This window comes from Camelus ferus, chromosome 5, assembly GCF_009834535.1.
Source record: "Camelus ferus isolate YT-003-E chromosome 5, BCGSAC_Cfer_1.0, whole genome shotgun sequence".
Taxonomy (NCBI): Eukaryota; Metazoa; Chordata; class Mammalia; order Artiodactyla; family Camelidae; genus Camelus; species Camelus ferus.
Window position 1 is genome coordinate 78,490,000 of NC_045700.1, and position 14,189 is coordinate 78,504,188.

Here is a 14,189-nt window from a genome sequence, read left to right on the forward strand (position 1 = left end):
GATTATATAAATTTTGAGTCATTCTTCTTGTTCCTGTTCTTGCAGCCTCTCAGTTTGCCTAACAGTCTAGGTTCATTTGTGTAAGGGCTATTTACATTGCTGAGAAGGTTCCTGTGGCAGGCTGCCCAGATGCTTAGGATCCAGAGCCTCTGAGCACCAGGGCAGTTACACAAGGCCCCCTGTGTGCCTCGTTGTCGCCCTCCACTCCTACTCACACATACTATGGATGGGTAGGCGTTCTGAAAGACTGAACACTCCACCTTCCTTGTATGTTGAGATCAAGAAATAGGCAGGTTACATATAAGGTGGCATTTTTCAAACAAGAATGGACACCCAGAAGCAGATGGACAGTGTGAAGCCAATTAAGAGGCAGAGAAAGATGTTGTAAAGAGGTCAGATTAGTCTAGGCTTCCCACACAGCACAGCCATGTGACAGCTAGCTGTCCTGTCTGAGAAGGAAGGGAGGACTCTGGTGAGGCAGGCCCCCCAGTGCTGCGTGAAGCAGTGTGATTGCTCCCTTCTCTGCAGGGCCCCCAGAGATCTTGGCAACATCACTCTGGCCCCCCACCTCCCCCTTTGCATTTCACTCCACTTCCTTCACTTGCTTTCAGCCTCTTCTCAGGCACCCAGTATTCTCCTGATGTCTGAGTTTGGTTTGTTTCCTGACAAGGGAGAAGATCTGATGCAAATATACCAGGGGGTGTTAACGTTGCAGTGTGTGACTTTTCCAAAGATGTGTATACCTGGAGATTATTTGTTTGATTAATAACTAAGCAGCTACTGAAGGACACACACTAGGCCCGTATTATACTCTAGAGAATTAAAAATAAATAAATAAATCTCTGCCCTAATTCCTGGTCTAGAAAGGGGAATAGACTCGTAGAATAGTTGTTCTGCATTGTAAGATTTTCTTAGTCACACAATGGAAGGAGTGATGGTTCTGCCTTGGATGGGGCACAGGGGCGAAAGTCATGAGGTTGACAAGAAAGTAGTAATTGGACAGGTCATGAAGAATGAATTTAATGGGAAGACTCAGGAAGTACGGGCACTCCCCAGCCAGCACAGAGGCAGTGAAACAGCGTGAAGTAAGAGCAGTGAATTAGGGCAATAATTGTAAAATGACGCATGACTGGTTCCAAATGACTTCAGAATGAAATGTGAAGAGGGCAGAGGCAGAAGATGAGGTTGCAAAGACCCAAGTTATGCAGCATCCTCACATGATACCCTAAGCCGTGCAGGATTTTATCCTGTTGCTGTAGCTCCCATCTTCAATGAGTGCAAGACTCAAACCGGTAGTGGGAGACATCAGAATAGTAGTTGAAATTAGGGAGGAGGGAGGTGATTGGAAAGGGAACAAGTAGGACTTCTGAAGTGCCGGCAAGACTCTTTTCTTGTTTTATACTGTGGCTGTATGGTGGCTCACTTTGTAATAATTTATTGAACCACATATTTATGGTTTCAGTACTTTTCTTGATGTATTTTATACGTCCCAATTGTAAAAAAGTATTTTTTTTTTTTTAAATCAAGTTGGGTAATTTGTTGAAAACACAGATTCCAGGGCCTCACACTCAAACATTCTGAGTGTAGGCCTGGGCAGGAATTCAGGAATCTGCTTTTTTCAAACAATTACCTTGGAGGATCTGAAGCCAAAAGGGACCCCTAGACCGCATTTTGAGAACACTGCTAGTGCTGCTGGGGAGTCACCCAAAAGGCTTCAGCAAGAAATTAAGAACAAAGATTTGCCTGTCTGAATGTGCCAGATTAGGTAGCGGAATAAGCTGAGAATGGCTTCTATTTTATACCCAATGGCACTCGCAGGTCCTATATTCCATTCCCTTTGTGCTTTTGAAAGAGATGTGACAAATAAGGTGCTAATGATACATGAGTACTTTTGGGGTTTCTAAAATATGAAAAACTTTGAACCCAGTACATTAATTTCTAATAGTCAAATTTAAGGCATGGAGCAAGCCCCTGGAGTACACATTTGGGGGCAAGGAGCAACTTTCTAGAATTTTTTAGGTGAGTGCATCCTTAGCCTATGAGTAATAGTTGTTCAGCTACTGACCCACCATCATTATGTCATGTACTTAGCGATGACTGATTAGCATCGATGCAACTAAATTCTTTTTCTTGTGCCCATTATCCCATATCAGAGGGATATTTTTGTGACATAAAGCAAACAACATGGTATTCTTCCAAGCCCTAATCCCTACGGGAAAAAAAAAAAAAGACACATTTTGTTGCAGAGTTGTTTTTCCTGTGATGTCCACAGAGTTGGAAAGAGAAATGGGAAATTTTACTTGGCCCTAAACAGACGATGGGAAAGTCCAAAAGTATGACAAAAAATTTACACAGATTTTTTCCCCTCATGATCGAAGTACTAAGGAAATGCTACAAGGTTTTTTAATTGTCACAATTATTTCTTTCTGACGAGAGTGCATCCATTCATTAAATCAGCAAAAATGTTTGTCTGACAACACAAATTGTTGGCTAGGATTAAGAACATAGGGACTCATATACTTCTGATAAGGATATAAATTGGTGCAATCACTTTGGAGAGCAATTTGGCAATATTTGGTCAAGTTAAAGGTGTGCATACTCTTTGACTCGGAAACTGCACTCCCCGGTATATTCTCAGAGCAGCTCTCTTAGGTGTGCCCAAGAGATATGTACAAGAAAATTCACAGCATCACTGGTTGTAGTAGCTAAAAATTGGAAACAAACCTACGTTATATCAAAAGAAGAATTTATGATACTGTATAGCACATGGAAATATATACAAGATCTTGTGGTAGCTCACAGCAAAAATAAATGTGACAATGAATATATGTATGTTCATGTATAGCTGAAAAATTGTGCTCTACAGTGGAATTTGACACAACATTGTAAAATGACTATAACTCAATAAAAGTTAAAAAAAGAATCTATGAGTAAAATTGTGATATATTCATATAGTGAATATAGCTAAGAAAATAAATTAAATAGAGCCACATATCTTCCATGGAAGAATCTCACATACATGATGCTGGATAAAAGAGCAAGTTGCAGATGAATATGTACAACATGATGCCATTCATATCCAAGTTAAAAACTTGTAAATACTACTGTACTCGGGGAAATTACCTTGCTACAATGGAAGCCTGTGAGTCTAACAACAGGCAGGCTATCCAAGAGATCACAGAACAGAAGGGTTTACAGATCAAAACAAGATGTTAAATTACATGGTTTATTAAATCAGTTGAAAACACACAGCAAGAAGCAAAGTGAAAGAGATGGGGTAGGGTCACACATTTGACATGTAGGCATATCTTGGAAAGATGACATTACCTGAATCCTCAGTCCTGTCTCTGTCTCCCTTGATAAGGGTATGCTAGCAAGGACCAGAGTTGAGATTTGAGCGAAGTGGCTCAATACATAGAAGGTGCCCTGGTCAAAACACTTGCTCTACGTGCCTCTATCTGGCTGATAGCTGTAATGCAATTTGCCTGATGAGCAGCTATGGATTTTATTTTCCATTCATTGTGCAGGGGATGTGAGGAGCCAATGGTCAGCTGAATTGTGACATTGTAAATAGCTAATGCCTCATATGCGTCCTGTATCTTCAGCATGTCATGAGTATTTGATGATTCACAGCCTCACATTTATTTCGTATATCGTGACTGTTAGGTGTCTCTTGCTCTTTCCATCCCTTTCTAGTCACGTTCATTATACAAATGCTCTGCTTACTTTATCGATGTCTGACACATCTCAGAGGTTACTAACTTACTTATCTTACATTTTTTACAAAATTTGCCTGTCTCATAAGCTATTTGTTTCAATTCTTAGTTTCTCCGTATGTGTTCATTTCTCTTATTTCTAAGGCAGAATGGAATATTCTTTTTTTAATTGAAATTATACAATATTATGTTAGTTTCAGGTATACTATGTAGTGATTTGACATTTTCATAAATCACAAAATGATCACCACCATAAGTCTAGTAACCATCTATCCCCATATGAAGTTATTACAATATTATTGACCGTATTCCTTCCCCTATGACTTATTTGTTTTATAGCTAGAAGCTTTTACTGCTTAATCCCCTTCACCTATGTTGCCCACCCCTCAGACCCCTCCCTTCTGGCAACCATCTGTTTGTTCTCTGTATCTATGAGTCTGTTTTCATTTTGTTTGTTTTGTTTTGTTTTGTTTTTTAGATTACACATAAAAGTGCAATGATATGCTATTTGTCTTTCTCTGTCTGACTTATGTCACTTAGCATGATACCCTCTAGACCCATCCATGTCACAAATGGCAAGATTTCATTTTTTATGGCTGAGTAGTATTCCATCACATATATACCACATCTTTATCCATTCATCTATCAAGGGATAGTTAGGTTGCTTCCATATCTTGGCTGTTTTAAATAATGCTGCCTATGAACATTAGTGTGCATACTTCTTATAGAATTAGTATTTTTGGTTTCTTTGGATAAATATACAGGAGTGGAATTGCTGGGTTGTATAGTAGTTATATTTTTTAATTTCTTGAGGAACCTCCTTACTGTGTTCCACAGTAGCTGTCTTAGTTTATAATCCCACCAATAGTGGATCAACACTTGTTATTTGTTGTCTTTTTGATGGCAGCCATTCTGACAGATGTGAGGTGGTATCTCATTGTGGTTTTGACTAGCTTTCCTGATGATTAATGATGTTGAACATCTTTCCATGTGTCATTTGGCCATCTGTATGTCTTCTTTGGAAAAATATCTACGCAAATCCTCTGCCCACTTTTTAATCTGGTGTTTGTTTTTTTGATGGTGAGTTATATGAGTTATTTATTTTGGATATTAACCCCTTACTGGATGTATCATTTGCAAATATCTTGTCCTATTCATTAGGCTGCCTTTTTGTTTCATTGGTGGTTTCCTTTGCTGTGCAAAAGCATTTTAGTTTGATATAGTCCCATTTGTGTATTTTTGCTTTTGTTTCCTTTGCCTGAGGAGATCCAAAAAATATCACTAAGACTGATGTCAAAAAGTCTGTATAATCTGCCTATATTTTCTTCTTGGAGTTTTATGGTTTCAGATCATACATTTAAGTCTTTAATCTATTTTTACTTTATCATTATATATGATGTGAGAAAGTAGTTCAATTTTATTCTTTTGCATGTAGTTTTGCATGAAGAAAACTGTCTATTTTTCCCAACACCATTTATCAAAAAACCTGTCTTCCCCATTGTATATTCTTATCTCCCTTGTCATAGATTAATTGACCATGTAAGTGTAGGTTTATTTCTGGGCTCTCTATTCTGTTCCATTGATCTATGTGTCTGTTTTTTGTGCCAGTACTATACTGTTTTGATTACTGTAGGTTAAAGTATAGTTTGAAATCAGGAAGATCCTAGGAGGCAAGGGCTGTGTATTGATGGCTTTCAGACCTTTAGCATTTGACTGGTACAGAGCATATAGCAGCTTCCCAATAAATAATTGGTGAATTACTGTTTTTTGGAGGAGGGGATAGTTGGCAGGGTTACATACAGCTGGGAGTGATGCTCTGTGTCATTCTGGACCAAAAATATACCTTTTACTATTTAGATACGTCAAACAATTACTTCTGGGTTCGAAAATTCAAATTCTTGAGAGTTTGGATAACTGACCTTGATAAAAGGAATATGATTGTGCTTTGTTGTTGGAAAACTTGTGAAGTCAATGTTTTAGGAAAGACTTCCATTGCATATAAGAGAAGTGAACTTCAGGCCAAGGGTGGAGGCAGCCTGATCTCCTGAGGGCCTAGAACCAAGAGCCAGGAAGACTGGAGGAGCCAGGAAGCACACACTCTCTCTGCTTTTCTCTCTGTAGATTTCTCTTTCATTTTCTTTTTACAGGTGTTTTTACGGCCTCAGGGCACACAGCCCCAAACCCTAATGATCCACAGCTCCCCAGTGACATCTTTTGTGTTGGAGAAACCAGGACAGACTGAGATGAGCATTCCGAACTCCTGGGAGAGACTCTGATCTGCCCAGCTCAGGCCAGGAGGACACTCTTCACTCAGTATGTTGTGTGATAACAGACTGAGGTAACAGGCATTACAAAACTGATTTTATATCTTCTAAGGAAAAATGTGTAGCAAATATATTACTAGTTAAAACCATGTTGTACTGTTGGGTTCTAAATTCTCAGAAGTCTGGGAGGTTTCCTTCCTTGAAGGGTGAAAAAGCAGTAACAGATGGACCTCCCCGTCAGGCCCATCTTTGTGGGCACCTGGAACACATCTTTTGACCTCTGCTTTCATTTGAGGAGGCTGACCGTGCCCCGGAGGTCGCGGCAGTCAGTTAGTCCCTATCCATTCCCGATGGTGAAGCGTGAAGAGGCTGAAACCGAGTAAATCATTTGCAGAAGTTCAGTGGTGTCAAAGAGCTGGTCCAAAGACACACTGTGATGCTATGATTTTAATGAGTCCCAGGAACAGTCCCAGAGGCGGGCGTGCAGCTGCCAGGGGAGCAGCTGGTGGGCTCCTGGGGGGCTGCGGGCGGCTGGGCCTGGGGGGAGGGAAGGCGCAGGCGCGGGTGGCGGCCGTGGCGTCCTCGCCGCAGTCTGGTTCGCTCTGCTTGTTAAATTGGCAACAGGGGTTGAAAAATGTACGTCTAAATCTATTTCTGGCTTTTAAATGTGTGAAGGAAACACATAACTTTATTATTTTATTTTTGTCAAGTTAAAGACAGAGACAGATGCCCCTAAAGCGTATGCATTCTATAAAGAGTTTCTATTCTTTGGTGAAGCATCTTTGGAAGCAGAAATCAAGGACACATAGGTCATCTCCTCTAAGTTTTCTAGAGGAATATTGGCAATAAAAATAATAGAGTCGGCACTGGTAACTAATGGAGATGAAGGAAATAAAACCAGGGACGATGTTGGAATTTTTTAAAAAGAACTTTTAAAAGAAAAACAATGAAGTAAGTGTTGATGTAATATGAATATGTTATTATTTGTTAAAATGCCAAAAATACTGCAGATATAAATAACCTTTTAAAATGTAGTGAGAAATACAGGGGCGCTTATAAAAATTTCCTCACCAGAGGTTTTTGGAAATCTTCAAAGCTTATCCTTTTGTGAATGGTCAGTCAGAGTAATTAGGAATGAAAGAAATCTGGGAAAATAAAAACATATTAGCAATACAACAGATAAATTCCTGGGAGGGGTTGTTATGATAAATTTAACTTCAACTGTAGTGCTTCGCAGTCAAGGAAAATCTTATAAAACAAAATATTGTAGACATGTATTTATTCAGAAGGTATTTTTGAGCACACACTGTGTGCCAGGCACTGTGCTACATGTGGGAAATATCCTGGGAAATAAATAAGTTGGATGCTGTCCCTACGCACGTATCCCTGCCTAAGCTTCGAGTTGATCAGAGAGAACATCACAGACATCAAATCAAATAGCTGCACGGGACTTAAAGAGATCACTTAGTCCAAACTTTTACTTTACACATGAGGAAACTAAGGCCCAAACTGTTGTACAAATGAAACTGACTGTGCTCTTGCCCTCTCTATTTTTGCTGTCTAAAAGAACCGTCTCTTGTCTTACAGGTCCATCTAAAATCCTCAAATTGTATGCTGTATAACAAATGTAGATACTAAGCCATGTCAAAATATTCTTTATAAACTTTTCAATATTCCTATTGCTTTTCTGGAAATGAAACAGGAAATCAAATTTTAAAAACCCCAAGGTCCAGTTTTCCATATCTAATCCAGTTTTTTTCAGGAAATGTTAGCCATGTAATTTCTATTACCATCAAAAACAGTCATATTGTGTGATACTGACCATCTGTTTAGGAAATGGCAGACACGCTTGGAAAATCCAGAATAATAGGAACTCAAAACCATCATTGGTGAAAGAGGTTATCAGTCCAAGAAGATGTCACTCCAGTCAGATGTGGATGAAGCATCATTAGATGGACCATCTGGATTTCACGCCTACCTACGCTCTAGACCTCATGTGATAACTGAATGTCCCTGGGCTGTCTGACCTGCAGTTGTATTGCACTGTTAGTACAGTGCTTGCCACCTACAAGGATGTTGTGACAACTGCTAAAGTAGATGATATGAAGCATTCTTAGCAATTCAAAAGAAGGGTGCTGCATAACTACCGAAAATCACTATACAGGTACAGTCTTTTTTATTTTTATGTACTCTTAATGTGGTAATATGAAAGGGCATTCCTCAAGGTATGTTTGAATGTCAGTGTGTATTTCATTCCATTTGGTATTCATTCTAATTTTCAAATTGATTATAATTTTCAGTTTAACCTGGCACTAAAGGGAACCTATCATCAGTTGAACTATGAGTCACAATGTTTGAAAAAGAGAAATATTTGGGTCTCTGGAGGTCCCCTTGTCTATTAATCCATAACCAAAGTGAATTTGGAGATGATTTCTTAGCTGAATCCGGATCATTTGGCCATGGACTCAGATATGTTGGAAACACATGTTTGAGAATCTTTTTGGCAGGATGACTTGGATTGAAGCCTCAACATTTAGGAAAAAAAAAAAAGGTAGGGGGGAGGAAAAAGCACAACTAAACACAAGCTAATAAATCCAAATACCTGACAGCACTGAAGCTGTCAGGGATGATGGTGACCTAAACTATTACAGACTAGTATCTGTACAGCTCTTTATTTTTCTTCCTCCCTCCCTCCGTCCCTCCCTCCCTCCCTTCATCCCTTCCCTTCCTCTCTTGTTCTTTTTTTCCTTCTTATAACAGGTTTATTAAAATGTAATTCACATACCAAAAAGTTTACCCTTTGAAAGTATGCAATTCATCGCTTTTAGTATATTCGCAAAGTTGTACAATTATCACATTTTCATCAGCCCCAAAAGAAAACCCATACCCATTAACAGTCACTCCCCAGTGCCTCTCCTCCACACAACTACTAATCTACTTTCTGTCTCTATGAAATTGCCTCTTCTGGACATTTTATATGAATGGAATCATACAATAAGTGTCCTTTAGTGTCTGGCTTCTTTCATTCAGAGTAATGCTTTCAAAGGTCATCCATATTCATCCCCTTTTATGGCTGAATAATATTCCAATTATGGATTTTGTTTATCTATTCATCAGGATATTTGGGTTATTTCCACTTTCTAGCTACTAAGAATAATGCTGTTTTGAATATTAGTGTACAAGCTTTTGTGTGAAAATATATTTTCAAGTAGAATTGCTAGATTGTATGGTAACTCTATGTTTAACTTCTTGAGGAATTAAAACTGTCTTCTCCAAAATGACTGCATCATTTTACATTTCCACCAATAAAGACTAAGGGTTCAAATTTCTCCACATCCTTGCCAACACTTGTTATTGTCCAAATTTTTTATTATAGCCATCCTGGAGGGTGTGAAGTGTTATCTAATTATGATTTTGATTTGCATTTCCTTAAAGATTAATGGTGTTGAGCATCTTTTCATGTGTTGTTGGTCATTTGTATATTTTCTTTGAAGAAATATCTATACAAGTCCTTTGCCTGTCTTTAATTGGGTTATTTCTCTTTTATTGTTAAATTTTAAGAATTCTTTATATATTCTGGTAAAAGTCCATTAACAGATAAATGATTTGCAAGTATTTTGTCTCGTTCTATGCATGTCTTTTCACTTTCTTGAAGTGAACCCCCAAAGTTTTTAATTTTGATGGTATCCAATTTCTCTTCTTTTGTTGTTGCTTGGGCTTTTGTTGTTATATTTAAGAAACCATTGCCTAAACCAAGGCTACAAAGATTTATTCCTATATTTAATTTGAAGAGTTTTGTAATTTTGACTCATATTTAGGTCTTTGATTCATTCTGAGATAATTATTCTATACTATGCAAGGTCAGGATCCAACTTCTTCTTTTGTGTGCAGATAACTAGTCGTTCTGTTGAATTGTCTTGGTTAGTTTCCTTATAGAAAATCAATCGACCATAAATGGGAGGGTTTGTTTTTGGACTCTCAGTTGGTTCTGTTGATCTAAATGTCTATCTTTATGCTACTACTACACAGTCTTGATTGCCGTAGCTTTATAGTAAGTTTTGAAATGGAGCAGTGTGAGACAATTTCTGCAAAAAAGCCAGCTGGAATTTTGATACGTATTACATTGAATCTGTAGATCAATTTAAGGAATATCACCACTTTAACAGTATTAAGTCTTCCAATCCATGAACCTGGGGTGTCTTTCCATTAATTTAGATCTTCAATTTCTTCCAGTGATGTTTTAAGTGTTTTCAGTGTGCAAATCTTTTACTTACTTTGCTAAATTTATTCCTATTTTATTCTTTTTGATGTTACTGTAAATGAAATTGTTTTCTTAGTTTCACTTTCACATTGTTCATTTGCTAGTGTACAGAAATATATTGACATTTGTATCCTGAAACCTTAGACACGGTTTGTTAGTTCTAGCAATTTTTTTAGTAGATTCCTGAGGATTTTCTATATACAAGAACATGTTATCTACAAATAGAGATAACTTTACTTTTTTCTTTCCAATCTCAATGCCTTCTGTTTCTTTTCTGGGCCTAATTTACCTGTCGAGAGCCCCTAGCGGGATGTTGAGCAGACACGGCAAGAGTGGAAATCCTGGTGCCTGACTTCAGGGGGAGAGCATCTGCTCTTTCACCATCATGTCTGTTTTAGTTGTGGGCTCTTTGCAGAGGACCTTTATCAGGTTCAGGAAGTTCCCTGGGTAGTTCTCTTTAAGTGCCATTGATGGGCAAGGCCGAATTGTTTAAACTAATGAGATCTAAGAGTTCTTTTGTGACTTTATGTCCTTTTCAGTAACGTAATAAGATATAGAAACAATGCCCACTAGAGTCAGGTTATCTATTTTTTTCTGGGAAAGGCTGCATATTGCAGAAGGAACTCTTCTGTATCTCTCTTTTCCTATCCCCCAAGCATTCCTCTTTATCTCTCACCCCATGAGAGCAAACAACTAATTGTTGCAGGTAAATAAAATAACTTCTCTCCACACTGTCCTTATGCTTGTAGGATGCAGTACATTTGTGCACAAACTTTAATAGCACATATGCCGTGAATGTTATATAAAGTAAGCTGCAGGAAGTCAGTAAAGGTGTCAACTCGAGAAAATCATCTAAACAAACTTCTAAGACATGATCAAATCCAAATGACAGTTTGGTTCTCAGGAGATCTGGCAAATCAGGACTTGCTCTGCATCCTGGAAAAAGAATTGCTGATTTGGTGGTGACGGTGCTGATTATAATGATGATGATGATAAGCATCACCAGTTTACTGTGTGAGAGCTACTGGGTGCTAAGTAGTGCCTTTAAGAAGCTGAAGCCCAAGAGCCAGTGCAGTTCTGGTCACCCTGGTAAAAACAGTCCCAGCCATGGAAGATGCCGTGTGGCAGAATTAACTAACTGGCTTTGGTTCCATTCTCTAACTTCTGTTCTCTATTTTCCAACTTCCTATTGCCTATTAGCATGCCATTTTCCCTGATGGCCGGTATTCATCTCTCACTTTCAACTTTTAGCACTTTGCTTTTAGCTCTGTTTAGTGTCTAGGGACAATAAGCACTGCCCTTGGCTGCCCCATGGACCCCTTAAATGTCAGAATAGAAATACCACGTGTCTTCTGTTTCTGGAACTGACCCTGCACGCACCCAGGTTGACTCTGCTCAGCCTTGCATTATTTATATATGACAATTACAATCTGAAAAGCAAACCATAACATTAAAAAAAAATCTTTGATGTCCTCATCATATGCTTTCAAAGCCAGGTAACGAATGGGCTATGCTCTGAGTCTTAATCGCAAGACCAATTCTGCTCTTTGAATTGAGAGCCAACTTTGTTGCCTCTGACAGAAGAGAGATTATTCTTTGCTATATCTTTCCATTCTGCCAACTCCCAACATTTTAGGCAAGAATTGTGGGGATAAAAGGAACTTTAAAAGAACAAAGAATATCCCTCTGCTTTCAGATGAAACTATAACCCAATCACTGAATAAGTTAGAAGTTAAGTAATTGGGAATTATCTCCTCTGTCTAAAGATGGCATCATTTATCCCTACCTGATAACTTCTCAGTGGAAGTAGGGGGCGAAGGGATGGTGGAAGAAAAAGAGATTGGGATACATGAAAACTCGCTTGAGTACTATACCTTTTTCGGGTCTCTGTGAAGGAATTTGGGTGTTTCTCAGGAAATGCCATTCATCTCTATGTGAAATATGTTTGTGGTGTTCCATGCTAACTTGGAGAGTTCAAGAACTGCTAGAAACTGATGGTAAGGACAAGGAACCACCTAGAACACCTGGCAAAGGATGAAGAACTGAAAGACAAAAGGAGATGAGATGTGATTTTAGTTTGGGCCACGCTGAGCAAACAGTGAGACAAACAAAGCAGTGGAAAGGCAGGATGGCTTGCTACGGCCTTGATGAGTCATCACACTGATCAGCTGCGAGCGAAGTGGAGCGCCTGCTCGGGTCTCGGGCTCTGACCTGGCTGCACAGTGAGATGGCGTGTCCTCGGAGGCTTCTCGTGTGGCCTCCCTAAGAACCTCAGGAGAGGGATTTTCCATTTAGCTACTTGACAATAAAATTTAAGCCCTGATTTTCAGGCAGTTTCAAGAAAGGACAAAGCTAATGTCGTCGTAAAAGCCTGAAAAACAGAAACAATTAAGGAAATGATCATGAGACTCTAAGAACCATTTCCAAGATTGAATCATAAAAATGTAAGCTAAAATCTTAATAGCAATAGTCATGGTGATGAGGATAAAGAAGGCAGTACTGCAACGAAAGAGCTCATTCAGTTCCCACATGGCTGTCCTAAGAGGAGCAACTCTAGCCTAAAGGACATATCAAAACTTGTTTTTCTAAAAATGTATAACCCTATTATTTTTCAGAGAATTTGCATTAGGGGGCTTATTCTGAGTAAATTTCCCCAGAGAAACATTATGCTCTCTTAGTCTGAGGATGTAGAGAGTACAAATAGTGTCAGAACAAGAAATGGAAATGACCCTCAGAAATTAAACAGGGGCCAAATGGAAAGACTGTGCAGGTGAAATGTTTTTCAGTCATTAGTGTATTTTCCTAGTCTCTCTGATAGAGCTGATTTAGTTTGGGTGAGGGTAAGGGTGGGATCTGGCAGGGTGGGAGTGGGGAAAATTCTGGAATCCTTAGAACCACAGAACTAGAAAGGGAAAGGAAGAATATAAAATCCACCCTTTGTTCCTTCACCTGGATTAGCCTAAACAATTTTCAAACAAACAATACCTTCTCAAGAATACTTCTCTGAAAAAAAAAAAAGATAAGTTACTGACCCTCCAAATGGAATCTAACTTCACATGACAGAAGGGCCTTGGGAAGACCCTTGGGAAGCTGGCTTTAATTAAAACTGAAGTGGAGTGGGCTACTTAAGAGCTAGGAATTGAAATGTTCATAAGTCCAATTACTTAAGTATTCTAAAAATTATTTTTAGGAAAAAAGTCACAAAATGTAGTTACAATGTACAGGTAAGATTATTAAGGAGAAATTTTTATGAGAAACAAGTAGAATTAAGGGTTAGGAACTGTGACAGCCAAGGCAGCTGCAGGAGGGATCCAAGAGCACAGTTCTCTTCAACCTGGAAGAGGATGCACTGCAGGGAGCGTTCCCTCTGATGTTCTCAGGTTGTGAGCAGCTCTCCGTATTATATGAATCGCAGTTCATGAACCCCATGTTTGTATGTAAGAGTTTACCGTTCTGATCAAATACAACTTGAGATGGGATTTAATTTGAACACATTTAAGTTTGAACACATTTTATTATGTACTGAATTATTGCACTGCATAATATTTGGACATAAATACTAACGTATTTTTTTCTTCTCATTTTTCCATTTATTTAACATCCAAAACTAAGGTCATCATTTATGTCCTTAATGCCAAGTACTACTTAACTATCATCCTTTTTTGGTCCTAACTTTCTTATCATGTACATGCTTATTTGATTCAGTATCTGCCCCTCAGTACCTGAGTCCATGCTCCTGGCCTGGGGTTCTCTGTGCCCAAGTATTTTAGCGCAAGATCCCTCTGCTGTACCCTGATCCCATCCACCCATGCTCCAGGATTGGGGCAACTGCTTTCTGCTCCCATTCCTGCTCATTGTGTCTTGGGCAATGAAAGGATTGGGGTGGCAAGAACTCTGGACCATGACGTCAGACTGCAGTCTTCAAATGAACACAACAGTAAATGTTAC

The 14,189-nt window shown here is 38.9% G+C and overlaps 1 protein-coding gene across 8 annotated transcripts in view; it reads left to right on the forward strand.

Moving 5' to 3' along the window:
• The window catches only part of NEMP2 (nuclear envelope integral membrane protein 2), a 299,564-nt gene that overhangs the window by 187,172 nt on the left and 98,203 nt on the right, over positions 1-14,189 (forward strand). For 5 of the 8 annotated variants that reach the window (XM_032480175.1, XM_032480176.1, XM_032480177.1 and 2 more), the window contains one exon: positions 5,864-8,144. The gene's annotated coding sequence lies outside the window, so the exon portion shown is untranslated. The remainder of the gene's footprint in view (positions 1-5,863; positions 8,145-14,189) is intronic. The other 3 variants (XM_032480179.1, XM_032480180.1, XM_032480178.1) reach the window with 3 other exon arrangements.